The sequence below is a fragment of the Protopterus annectens genome, chromosome 17.part0, assembly GCF_019279795.1.
Source record: "Protopterus annectens isolate FY-2018-M chromosome 17.part0, PAN1.0, whole genome shotgun sequence".
Taxonomy (NCBI): domain Eukaryota; kingdom Metazoa; phylum Chordata; order Ceratodontiformes; family Protopteridae; genus Protopterus; species Protopterus annectens.
The window spans coordinates 519,161,541-519,176,275 of record NC_056751.1 but is presented as its reverse complement, the minus strand read 5'-3'; positions in this window follow the sequence as shown (position 1 = coordinate 519,176,275).

Sequence of the window (14,735 nt, the reverse complement as noted above, 5' to 3'; positions counted from 1 at the left end):
GTCAACAATTACAAGAGATACTTAATTTGGGACCCTTCACCTCCATTAACAGTGCCTTTGGTCAGATGTTTTGCAGTGAGAGGTTCAGTGTGGATCCAATGTGCAAACGCAATACACACACACACACACACACACACACATATATATATATATAGAGAGAGAGAGAGAGAAAGAGAGAGAGAGAGATTTTTTTTTTACATTTTCCCTACTGTTGAATGACTGTGCTGCATACGTTTGAGAAAACATATAATTTATTTGCATCTTAAACAGCTTAGTGGTAAATCACTTTAGTTATGGCGTGCAGGGTCCTGGGTTTGAGACTTGCAATTGCTGATTATTTTGTTGCTGGGCAGAACAGGGGCTGTTGGAGACAGAGTGATTAAGGCACTTTAAAGCAGTTGTAAGTGAGTTTGAGTGGGTTTGCAAGGAGCAAAGCGATGCTTACATGAGCTCAGTTTTGCTTACGGACGCTTATGGATGCTTAAACCCACGCTAATTTCAAATAAAGAAAAGTAAAAAGGGAGATGAAAAAGTGATGAAATTGGGGCAAGCAGGGGAACAAACAAGAGGAGAAACATGTAGGGATGTGCAGACAGGTGTAGGAAAGAACCATATTTCTTTGGCAGCAACAGCTGCTTTCAATGTGGGCAATTTAGAATTTGGGGCCTCACACCCTACAGGGAGGTGTGTGGACATCATACAATACGGATGATTGGTAGGGTTAGATTGTGTGATGGATACATGTCGCTGGGCAAAATGCAGAGCTATGTATGGGACGTGCTTTTTTTTTAAGACAGATGCCCCCTTTTTTTTAAGGTGAGAATGGGATGTTAAGGAAGGATTATAGGTAAGTGTGGTGAGGGAGGTTTGGTAGGAGAGGTTGCATTTTCAGACAGACAAGACAGCAGACAGAGGCAGTGTATGACATATGGGGGGTAAACACCTTGACGGGGAGGGTGGTTAAGAATCCGAGGCTCATGAGCCCCCCGGATGGTAGTAGTGGCACTGATGCCACCACCTGATGGCAGTCCCCACTTCTGCTTCAAAGCCCCGAAGGTGGCTGTGCTAGGGGCTGGGCTGGAAGGGCTGCCTGCCCCTCTAGCTGTGCCAGCCTGCCCTCCACCTGTCACAGGCGGTCATCCAGCTCTGTCTAGAGGACACTGCTCACCATGCCACAGACTTTGTCCTAGGTGACATCATCCTCACCGTGCCCACTTGCAGGGTGGGGCAATCCCCATCCCCTGCAGTGGTTCCACCCAAGGGTGGTGCAGGACCAGCAAATGAGGGAGGTCTGGGTTGGGTCCCAGACATGCTGGGACCCAGTGCCTTGGCCATGGAATTCAGAGTTGCAACAGCATGCCAGTTAGTGGTATGTCAGGCAGGCAATAACAATGACTATTCAGCAGGGAATAATAGTATTCACACAGTTTAAACAATGATAAACTAAATGGAACAACAGTCCCAACAGTACAGGTTTGTTTCAGAACATACCTATGTTGGTTTCAGTGTGATGGTTGAATCAGTTGTGTGGTTGGGGAAGGGTACAGATTCAATTGACAACTGCTATCAAGTATATTTGTCAGTACACTACTATTCACAACTCTACATTCTGACCACACTTACACTCTGCCTGGGCCATGCACCTGCTACAGCACACTAACAGCTGTAGATATCAACAGAGCAATTGTATCCTTATTTTAGTTATGCACATCATACCTGTTTCTATACCATTTTCTTTACCTGTGGGCCCTATGCAGATAAACTGTGTGCACATTACATTGCTGTTTTGACACATATTTCAGATTCACATATTAGCTGCAGGCCCTGTAGTGTGTTGTGCTTTTGACATACATCTACTGTGACATTCCCTGTGTGCAGATTTTTTGGCAATTGGGGAAACTATCCGTGACAGCTTGACACTTGGGGGGCTTATCTGGGTCAGACTGCAGAGTGTGGCTGTCTAGCTTGCATCTATTTGTAGGTCTGGGGCTGTTCAAAACAGCAATTGTACACCTTTCATAGTTATACACATCATACTTGTATTTCTATTCAGATTTCTTTACCTGTGTGCCCTGTATGGAAAATGTATGTGTTGCAGTACATTATTTTTTCTATTCAGATTGCAGTTTACGACTGTAGAACCAGACTGACATGTTAGTGGCCGTCCGTGGATTTGAACAGTGGTATGTGTGCAAAATTGAACTACTGACCTAGTTCTTATCAGACTGAGTTACTGGGGAGGTGCCGTGTATTGTTTGTGACATTTCTATCTAGTACATATTTTTGTGCACAGTACTTTTATTATGACACATTGCATTATTTGTTTTCCATTTTCAGTACAAATTGTGCACACACAACAGACATTGGTGTCACTGTTTGAGAAACATGTGCACATTAGCTGAATTGCACATTTGACTGTTTTACAACTACATACTGCAATTTATATTCCTGAGTACACAGTGTAGGTTTTAGGTCTGCACCTGTTAGCCTTATACATTTTTCGGTACATTCACGGCTACATAGAGCTGAAATTGAAAGGGTAACACAGGACAATGCTGGCGGACAAACAAGTAAAACACATTCTGATGGTAATATGTAGTGTTGCTTTTTTCAGTTATTTGACATGACCATTCCAAAGTGTGAAGACAAGTAGTGCTAAATCAGTTCACCTCAGTTAATGCATTCTGCAGGACATACACATTTCTATTTTTCAGGTACAACCAGTGTTTTGGATACCCTTTATTAGTTTTGACATACATATCTGTGGACAACTCAGAAATCCACAATTACCATTCCTGCATGTTCTGGACAGGGGAATGTTTCTCATTTCTAAGTGTTACAGTAGCCCTGACATGGCACTTTCTTGGCAGGTTCACTCAGACACACTCATACATATTCCAATATTCCTCTCCTGCATATTGTACCTTGTTTGCTACTGACATATGTATTACACAGCAGCTGGGAATACTCTATTGTAACGTTGGAAGCATGACACAGGCATTTATTCCTGACTTTTGCAGCACAATTATATATACAGGCAGTACTACCATTACTATATTTTTGATTTCTTACTGCTAATATTAGGAGGTATTCTGTACTCACCATGATGTTGACACAGCTGGGCCAGTTACTGGGCATGAGCCTCAACATTCTAGGATCTCTCTGCAGAAGCTGTATGGGGAGACATGACACATTAATCACATGTGCACAGTCACACGTTTAACGTTTTCCATACTTAGTTAGAGATACATAAGACTACATACATAAACAGGTGGGACATCCTGTGCTCGGGCTTCTTGGATCCACTGGTTCAAGAGTGCCCCCTCCTCTGCTTCACGTCATTATGGTGGTGACTTTACCTGCTCACCAGTCCAGGGTATGCCAGTGGCTCTGGTGAGATCATGTGCATGTTGCTCTCAGACCTCTGCTTTGTACAGGGAGCCCTGGTACTGGCCCTGCAGCAGCCTGCCATCATGTTTTTTTACTAGGAGCCCAACCATGACCCTGGACTCCTGGATGCCCCAACATTGTGCTCGGAAGTGAACACCTTCACCAACACCAGACATTTTGGTCCTGCTGTCAGCAATCCCAAATGGTTATGACTGTATTCCTGCCTGTGCCATTTAAATAGGGCAGTTTTCCTGCACTTTTTCTTGATTGGATGATTTTAATATGCTGAACTATACTTAGCTCAGCGGAAATCCGTATAGCAATGCTTAAACCAGATAAGCACAGCTGAAACCGGTAACCAATGCTTACACTGGCAAAGCATTGCTTAAATCTATTTTTTCCATTGCATTTATAAAGCACTTTTTACAGTTATATTTTATATATTCCCACCCTACTGTGCTATATGTGAGGCATATGATTGACATCTATCATTCAAATTCCTTAAAAGTTTGTTAAATAAATTGACAGAGAAGGGATTTGAACCAAGCATGTTCAACATGCAAAACCACAGCAGTACCACAATGCTACAGCCACTAGATGATAGCTTGTATCGCAGTAGCAGTTGTCTATCATTTTCAGGATTTCAGCCAGACTAAGCATAGCGGCGAGCTGCACAAACAAGCTGTGCACCACTTAAATTTCGGATTTATTTGATGAAAAAAAAAATTTTTTGTGTTTTTATTGCTTTCCTCTTGCTCTACTGCTTCCATGCATGTAAGGCAAGAGTGCATACATTCAGGGTTGTACACTTGAAGGCTCTTTCCATCTAAGTGTGTTTCTCTTTTGCTTTATTTTTTTTATTTCAGTGTCTGCGGACACTGAAATGTTAGCTACTTACATTTCAGTGTCTGTGGACACTAGTTTAGTATATAATATTGAGACAAGCTCTAATATTATATACATTGACACTCATCTGTGTCACAAAGGGGGTGTGTTACATGTAGAGGCACTGCTGACACATGCCCCCTGTGCTCATTCATGGTTCCTGTCCATTTAGATTGAACAGTCACATGCCTTTATGTATATGCAAGGTGCACTGCTATTCTAAATGGACATGAACCACTCCGTGCAAGAATAATCTTATTCTTGCATGGAGTTTCATGAATCCTGGGAACTGTCTGTGCAGGAGAAACACTTCAAGGAAGTTTGTGCAGTAATATAGTGAGGTGTACCAAAAATAGGAAATAGTCTTCAGATTTGGCTAAACTTACTTGCTAACCATGGCGTCTCAAATCATTTTTTGATTTCTTCAGCCAAATGGTGTTTCCCGGGATCCATTATTACTCCTTTGATGCTGTCCCAACCTTTCAAAACATTTCACACTACCCAGTGGCTAGTGATTTCCAAAAAAAATAAATGATCGAGTCAGTCAACTTAGTGCTGCAAGATAAGTATGGATTCTACTAGCTGCTTTATGTAGCTATGTAATAAACACCTTTGAACTAAAAATTAGCAATAAGTGAATCAGACTAGTGCCATTCATAGATCTCAGTGGTGGATCACATACATTCAGAGTATGTATAAAAGCCAAAAGAGTCCCACAAGGTTTGAGAATTTATCAATTCTCAAATAATACTGATACCAGTTCAGCCCTATACATAGATCTGATCGATATGTTTGACCAACATGGCTGTGAGTTAATGAACATTTTAATTAAGGACAATGACAACAAAATAAATTAATGATTTTCAGAATTAAAATCAATGGATTTGAATATAAAACAACATTTATTATTTGATTTACATGTTAATGATTATCAGGGAATGCTTACCAAAGAAGACTGACAGGGTGATTTCATTTAACTAGAAAACAGAAAAAAAATTGAGTGTGACAAACATGAATAGGAGAACTGTGTAACTTTTTCTATACCATAAGGGTCAAAACTATGAGGTGAAAATATAAAATCCACAAATTAATGTGTAACGGACCTTGTGAATATTGTTTTGAGAAATAAATATATCCCCACTGTGAACAAGGAGGATGGTTTGGAATCAGGGAACAATGGTGAACTGAATAATATCCTTTTTTAGAAAACACCATAGAATTTATCCTTCTGAGAATATGTGACAGTAGCCCATCAGTCAGTCATAGGGTAACAAAAATAATCGGCAGAATGAATATGTAAATCAAAATGGCAGAGGGGAAAAGAGCAAAAGAAGGAACAAAAGGGAAGGAATTATTGGACAAAATACAATCAGAGATATTAATTGCACAGGATGGTATTGTCCACAACTACTTTGATTATGATATTTTAAATGTAGTAGTGAACAAATTATCAAGACGCCTTTTAGCCTTTTTGAAAAAGGCTTTATCTTTGTTCCCAGAGTAAAGGGTAGTTTGGAGGAGTTCCTCATCAAACTCAAATTATTTACTAGAAAAGTAAACCTGGCTTATACCTTTGAAAAAAGAAGATAGGGTGATCAAAAATGATAACAACTGACTTGTTAAATGTAATATGTTTAACCCCCCTTAATCCCATGATTTACACTTTTTAATAAAATTGTAAAAATGATATTCATACAGCCATAAAAGAGAAAGGGCAACATTCTTTGTGTAATAATTCTTTCTCACAGTTGTTTGAATTATTCAATCTATCATCTAACAGGTTAATCAGGGTGATTAAACCAGATAAGGGAGGGGAGAGAGTAATCATGGATACTGTAGTCTATACTGGAAAGATGTTGCAATTACTTTATGACAATAAAAGTTATGATTAAGTATCTATCAATTAAATTAATATTGCCTATGGGAAAACTGATTTGCTTTTGTGTGATTCTTTGATGGAGGGGGTTATTAACCAAGAGGAATACCAGTTTTAATAATAATGAAACCCAGGGTACCAACCATTTTTGGAAAAACAAAAGTTCATAAGGATGTATGTGACCCACCACTAAGGTGTATTGTGGCAGCACAGGGTTTGAAAAACTTCCCCCTAGGAGTATTTATGGATAGACGTTTGTATCAACTTTAGGGTTAGTATGAACATAGCCAGTACACATAGTCATTGCACAAATGATTCTTACAAAGGAGCGTAGCAAAATTGAGATTGATAGAGGTCATTTTATGCTTATGCAAAAAGCCTTAAAAATATAGAGATGTAAAAGTGAAATGCTTAAAAGCATAGTATGCTAATAAGGGAGTTTTACAATTCATAGTCGGATGTCCCTGCACTATGCACATCCTTTGATAAATGTGACACTTTCTTTTGATATTGGAATTGTACTCTATGAACTTGTCTATCCAAGCATGCAAAAGAAGTTCCCTGACACACAAATGAATTATTTCCTCTGCAGTTGCTTCATTAGTTTGTATTCAGTATGCACAAGCGCTAAAATACCACAATAAATTACTTTGTTCAACAATCACCTCAGCAGTCTGACCATGTTTGCACAAGCACTTCCCTGACACACAAATGAATTATTTCCCCAATGAACCCCTTCAGGAGTATGTCCAGGCATGCACAAGCACCAAAATGAAACATTCAGCCAAGTGATCCCATAAGTAAAAGGTCCAGGTATTCACAAGCACTAAAATGAAGCATTCATCCAAGTTACCCCTTTATTAACATGCCCTAGTATGCTCAAGCACAAAAATGAAACATTTCCCCAGGGGACCCATTTTACCAAAGTGTTGAGGTATGCACAAGCACCAAAATGAAACATTTCCCATGTGACCCCTTCAGTAATGTTGAGGTATGCACAAGCACCAAAATGAAACATTTCCCCACATGACCCCTTCAGTAATGTTGAGGTATACACAAGCACCAAAATGAAACATTTCCCCAATTGACCACTTCCATAACTCCCCTAGTATACATTAGCACCAAAATGAAATATTTCTCTAAGTGAGCTCATCAGTAAAATATTGAAGTATGCCCAAATACCAAAACAAATCATTCACGCAAATGACCCCTTCATTAAAATGTCTAGGTATGCAGAAGCATCAAAGTGAAACATTTAACCAATCATCAGTAAAAATGCCCATGTAAGCAGATGGTCTTCCCTCACATCTCCCTAGTCTCCCTGAAAACTGCTGATTACTGGTATAAGTTCAGGGATATTTACACACTTAGTATGGCAAATGTACATATTATAGATTCATGTCTATGAAATGAACTCATATGCGTAAAGCCCCTTAACAGCATAGTTATGTGATAGGAGGGCATGTTTACAGGCAAGTCTTTTGCATCTTTGTATGCATTCTCACAGTCTGGGATTTTCATATCCACACAGTGCTGCTCTTTTTGGACCACTACTACAAAAAAAATCCAGAGCCCCAGACTGTGAATAATGCCCCATATTTTACAAGATTCTTGGAGTTTTTTGAGCATGACTACTAACAATTTGTTGAAAACTAATGTAGCATTTTTAACTATTGATGTGATTGATTTGTTTTGGTGCGTACCCCATGAAGAAGTGCTGCTCATGTTTCATTCAGTTATATCCATATTCAATTTTTTAGACTCTAGAATGATTCATTTCTTTGGGAACTTGGAGGAATTGGTTTTATATAACTTTGTTTTTTAAGGTGAATGTTTTAGACAAACAAAAGACATAGCTGTGGGGGTTGCACATGCCCCCATATATGTCAACATTGTGATGGAATTAATCCTAAATATACTACTTGCTGAGTGAAATATTTTCAGTTTTTGAATTATATCTGTAACCTGTGGAGGAGCACATATTTTAAAGTGAATGACTTTATACAATAAATCAGTTTAATTATGAAATCATTGCCATTTACATATGCACGTACAAAAAACAAGGTGAATTTCTTAGATGTTAAATTAATCAAAGGAGAAGAGGGATTCACTTTCAATATTTGCAAAAAACTCACTTTTTTAAACTCATATCTGCATTTCAAGAGTTGTCACCTTTGGAAACAAGTATAGTTTGGTAAAAGGACATCTGGTTCATTTGTCTAGGAAGATATTAAATGAAGCTGCTTTGTAGAAGAAGTTCACATTCTGTGGAAAATATTTTTACTGACAGAAAGAAAAAAATTATATGTCAATTTATGTTAGAGAACAAGAAGGGGAGGTTGGATAGATTTAAGCCCCATTTAGGAATTAAGGAAAAATTACTATCCTTGAGACTGCACAAGGAAAGTCTACAAATTTTGAAAGGGTGATAGCATTGTGTTACAGTAGTAATATTACTGTTTTTAAAAGAGTGGTGGAAAATAACTGGGTTATTTTTATGTCCAAACCAACAAAAAGCATACACCAATAAGTACTAAAAACAAAGAAAATGTCCATAGGGCAAACAGCAATGTCTAAAAGCTAATTTATTGAAACAGTTCCTGAGTGCTTTCATTCCAACAGTTGCAGAACTTCATCAGAGTAAACATAGTACTTGATGCCATATTAAAACATATGACACAATCACTGCAGAACAAGTAAATGAATTCAGTTATATCAATTATTTCTTAATAGTAAAAAACAATAATGTTAAAATATGTACAATTCTAAAGTGAATCATAGAGAAGCATGTAAACAGAAGTAGCAAAAGTAAAAAAGTAAAAATAAAGTGAAATCTCAAAAATGAAATAAAATAAATAAGTCCTCACAATCCAATCACAAATTCATAGCCCTAAGTTTAAGCAAACTGCTGATGGAAATAGTATAATTTAAACCTGTTAAAACACTAGAAATAAGTTAAGCTGCCATCACATTTTGCAAAGCTCAAGTATGTTGTTGGTGTCCCCCCAGGGCTGTGTTGTATAAAATCCACTTAAAAAAACACAGAATTTGTAAAATTATTATAAGCTAAACTGTGTTTGTATAAAAAATTTGAGTTTTTTTTTTCTTTTTTAATGTCATAATAGTGTTCTTGGATTCTATCCTTTAGATTCCATGTAATTTTGCCTATGTAATAAGAAGGGCAGTGAACACACTGTGAAAGTTACACAACCATAGAGAATTCACAGTTTCCACTGCAGAGACAAGGCAGAGTCCTATAGAATCCTTCAACACTAAAGTATGGTCCTTCATGAATGTAAACAACAGCAGTGACTACATTTGTTCATTGTTTTGTGCTTACTTAAAGGGGTAGTCTGTTCAGATTCCAACAAATTTTTGATGGTCCATCCTCTGCTGAAAACTATTCATGGAAAATCCACTAGCTCAGCCTTCATTTCTCCAGTGAAAATTAAATTCCAATTGTCAAGGAAAGTCTTCACATATTTGTAGGAGTCACAAGCATAGGATAACACAAAGGACAAACTGTGGTGTAAATTTGTGTTGTAAGTTGAATTAATATCTTGAGAAATAGTCCGAAATAGTCCCATCAGGAGTGGTTGGTTTGCCCAGTAAGGGACAAAATTTAGAACGTCTACCTCTAACCACTTTGTCTTTGATGTCTGTCCCTGTGGACATTTTCTTTGTTTTTATTTTTAAAGCTGACTCACTTTTGTTTAATTTTGTAGGTGATATACCTACCTCTGTATATAAAACACAATTTGAAGACTACGTTTGAACAGAATAGGAAGTTGAATATGAATATAACTGATAATACTAGTGTTATTAGAGCCACAAAAAATGTGGAATGTGCAATCAGTGTAGATATATTTAGAAGGGCGATACACACACACACACACACACACACACACACATATATATATATATATATATATATATATATATATATATATATAAAAGAAAACTGTAAATGTGAATATTTACCAAGTTTCTTGTTGCAAGGGGTAACAGCACTGTAAATCCTATAACTATTGCTTGAAAGTGTACCAATTGTTGTCCTCAGTATCCTGGATTTCTGTTTTCCTGCTTTGTGTATTATTGCCTTGTGTATGTCTACACTGTGCTGCTGTTAACTTCTGTTGTTCTGCATTACTTTATGCATATGTGTAAACACTGCTGTGTTCTTAGCTAGCTATGTGTGTAAGACACTCATACAATGGAAATTAATGCTAGGTACACTGTCTCTGCCTACTTGTATTAATTTTTTTCTCTCTACCCATGGTATTTTTGTCTCTCGTTCTTTTCCTGAATTACTTGCTCATAACTAATCTTCCTCATCTCTGTTTTTATAGACCTCGTGGATCTTTCCCTGCATTTTTCACCTGGCCACAATACAGGCAACACAGGTTTGATGACCTTAACAGATACCCTGCAACTCTAACTATCTGTCGGGAAGCCATCATTTTACGCTTAAAATAATACCACTGAAGTATGCGTCCCAGTAAATAACTACTACATAAGCTAATCTTTTAATTAATGTTAGACGTATAAGCACATCAAGAATTGACAGTGTTTTTTTTTTTGCTAGTCACCACGAAAAGCAGACATCAGCAGCTCCTATCCTTTCTCTTTGGTTACCCATTATCCTCATACTGTTTCTGTGTATATTCTCCTGTTCTGCACTTTACCCTTCCCTGAATTCATTTCTAGCTTCACTCATAATTGCCTTTGCTAGTGCATCTGCCATATTTTACTGTCTTCAGACTCTTACATATTAATGTTTTTTTATGTTTTGCCCTGCTTTTAGCTGCTAATAATACCCCTCTCTCCCTCTCCAAAGCCCCTCTCTATTGTAGCTTATTTTAACCATACAGCACTGGGTTTGCTTCAAGTAAATCTACTTGTGTAGCTTGAGGCCAGTGTCCTTTTGTAAGCTTACTTCTGCTCATATTTTATTTCTTTTTATTTTATTTCTGTGACTATACCTTTTAGAAACGTTATATCCTTGTCTCTCAAGCTACTTTTCACTATCTTTTTCTAATTGTTTCTATGACTTCATCTTGACCAGGGTGCTATCCCCGCTCCGTTCGCTCCCCTACGCTACCCCCATTCCCATCCACCCCATTACAATTACCTTTATACCTAACTATCCCTCCCCTTCCTGTCCCACTAGCCACTACAATTCCACTTCCTGCCTATTGCCACAACCACCTTACTAATCTGTCAATCTTGTCAACACCACTTCCTCTATACCACTGTCTCTCTACCTACTCTATCTGACCATAGTTTATTCCAACATGTATTATTTTCTAATATCTTCTACACTACTCCTTATTCTCTCTATCTCCACCTCTTACCAATCCAGTCACTCTGACCCACTCCTATGTTCACCAACTTCTGACTCATACAACATATATCCAACTACTTCATCTTTTACTATCTCCCCTAATCTCTTTACTACCTCTACATCAGGTCTATATAAACTATCCATAATACAGGTTTTTAAACCTTCCCACAAAGCTAATTCAAAACTATACAAACTCCATCTAGTATTTACTACACACTCTCTCCTCACTAAAAACCTACTTTGTTCTGGAGATATCCATCCCGACCATGTCCCCTCCTCTCTCCCCAAAACTACCTCTACACTGCCCCCATCTTACTCCTCTAACAGTCACCAACCTCAGTCACAACAATCATCTCATCCAAATACTTAACTAATTACTCATTGAATATTCAGAGTCTAGCAAATAAAGTCACTGAGCTGCAATCATGGATAATTCTCAATAACCCTCACATCCTCTCCCTATCTGAAGCTTGGCTCAAGCCACAAATCTCAAATAGTGAAATACTCCCACCAGGTAATAATATCTTCCGATCTGATAGACCTGTAAAAAAAGGTGGTGGCGTGGCCATCCTCTACTCAAACATTCTTAACCGCTCACCATACCCTTCCCCAATTCCTGACTTCCTCCCAGCTGAAATCATCATCCTTAACTGCCATCTGAATCCCCACAAAAAACTTGCAATTGCCTCTATCTACCTTCCTCCTGGTAACAATCTGCACATTCTTGAAAACATCCTGTCCTGGTTCTCCCACAACATACCATATGAGACACTTATCCTTGGTGATGTCAACATTGATTGGTCCAAACTCATAACTGACTCCCTCCAACTCAGTATCCACCTACACGGCTTCAACCAACTTATAACATCTCCCACTCGCTTCCATAAAAATTCCACTTCCAGCTCCATCATAGACTGGATCCTTACCAATTCCCCCCACCAATACCACAATCCCACCACCTTACCTGACTCCATCAGTGATCATCTCCCTACCACCATCTTAAGACACTACTCCCATATTCCTAAACCCCACCTTATCAAAGCCTGTTGAAAACTATCGACTTTCAATTCACCCCAATTTAACTCCATTCTCCACAACATAGATTGGTCCATCCTAAAACACCTCCCCCTAAACGATGCTGTAAGCACTTTAAATAGCATCTTCATGAATACTCTAAACTCCTTAGCTCCCTCTAGGAAGGTCAGAGTAAAATCAAACCATGCTCCCTGGCTATCCAAAGAGACTAGGTCACTTATGAAACAAAGAGATCATGCTTGGAAAATCTTGACTAAAACTAAACAACCACTTTTTCTTCAAAAATACAGATAACTGAGGAACCTTGCAAAAAAAATACAACTAATGACAAAAAGTTATACTATAGCTCTGCTCAGCTTAACTATAAATCCAATCCTCGAAAATGTTGGCCAACTCTCAACAACATCCTCTATCCTGGAAAGCCCTCTAATCCCTCCCCATACCCTAACTCTTCCTCTCAGGAAACAGCTACCCTCCTGAATAAACACTTTATCTCTTCCATCCATAATCTGGTAACCTCTAAGCCAAACTCTACTTCGACACCCACCCCTCCAAGTCCCACTAACACAACTTTGTTTTCTTTTGAGCCAGTTCCTATTACTTACATTAAATATCTACTATTCAAGCTAAAACCTTGCTCTCCTTCTACTGGCAGTCTATCTCCTACATTCCTCAAACTTGCTGCTGACTCAATTGCCTATCATGTATCTATACTAATTAATCAATCTATTCTGGAATCAACTGTCCCCACCTTTTGGAAATCTTTCTTCACTATCCCTCTTCACAAAGGTGGAAACTCCACTTACCCCTCAAACTACCGACCCATTGCCATTCTGTCCCCCCTCTCCAAGATATTAGAAAAATGTATTCACTCACAGCTTCTCAATCACCCCCTCACACACCACATACTTACTCCTACCCAACATGGATTTCGTCCTCAACACAGCATCACCACTGCCCTCCTCTCCTTCACTTATATCATTGCAGAGGACCTAGACAACAATAAACTCATTTCCTGTCTCCTCCTAGATCTCTCCAAAGCCTTCTATATTGTCTCTCATCCTCCATTACTATCCAAACTCACAAATCTCCACCTATTCCCCTCCACAATTGCCTGGTTTAATAGTTACCTATCTGTCAGGGAACAATCTGTCAAATGGCTCTCGTCCTCCTCGCCTTTCCTTCCCATCTCCACTGATGTTCCTCAAGGCTCCATCTTGGGACCCCTTTTGTTTAACATCTTCACCAATGATCTTTACACCTCATGCAAAGAATCCTCCCTTATTCAGTATGCCGCCGACTCCAGACTTATATCCATCTCAAATAACATTCCTGAACTACACTCCCTGACCCAACAGGCCATACTATCTACTGAGCAATGGCTCTCTCACAACCTATTGATCCTAAATCCCAAAAAGACCAAACTCCTACTTTTCCTTTCCCGTTCTCTTTCTCATCACAAAACCTCCTTTTTTATTACATCTTCTAACAATACAAACATCCAACCTGACACCCACACAAAACTCCTAGGGGTCATTATCGATGACGAACTCAAGATCAACCTACACATACTCCAATGTATATCAAAAAAAAAAAAAAAAAAAAAAAACAGAAACTAGGTCTGCTATATCAGAACAAAAAATTCCTCACCCCTGAATCTAGACTTACCCTGGGCCAAGCACTCCTCCTCCCATCCCTCTTATATGCCGCCCCAGTTCTTACCAATAACCAGGCCTCCACTATAGACAAACTGCAACAGACTTACCATAAAATAGCTAGATTCATTACTAACTCCCCATACAACTCACACCACTGCATTTCTTTAAACTCTCTTCAATGGCTTGAACTTCCCCAGTTTCTGCTATCTTATCAATTTCATATGCTACACTCTATTCTTTATAAACCCTCCTTCTGTCCATCTCTGTCTTCCTTAGTCTCCATCTAAATCCCATCCTAGACCCTCCATACTTCTAACCAACAATTACTTGAAATCTACCACCCAAAAAGGTCAGTAGGCAAACTACTCTACAAATACTCCCTTGCCCATGCTTGGAACAAACTTCCCCTTGACTTATGTTCAATCTTCCACACCTCACACTTTAAAAATGAACTAAAAGCTTATTTTCTCAATTCCAGAACCTGCCCTTGCCATGACCCTACCTAGTCTTCCTTCCCTTTGTGTACCCTCAAAAGGACCATACTTAG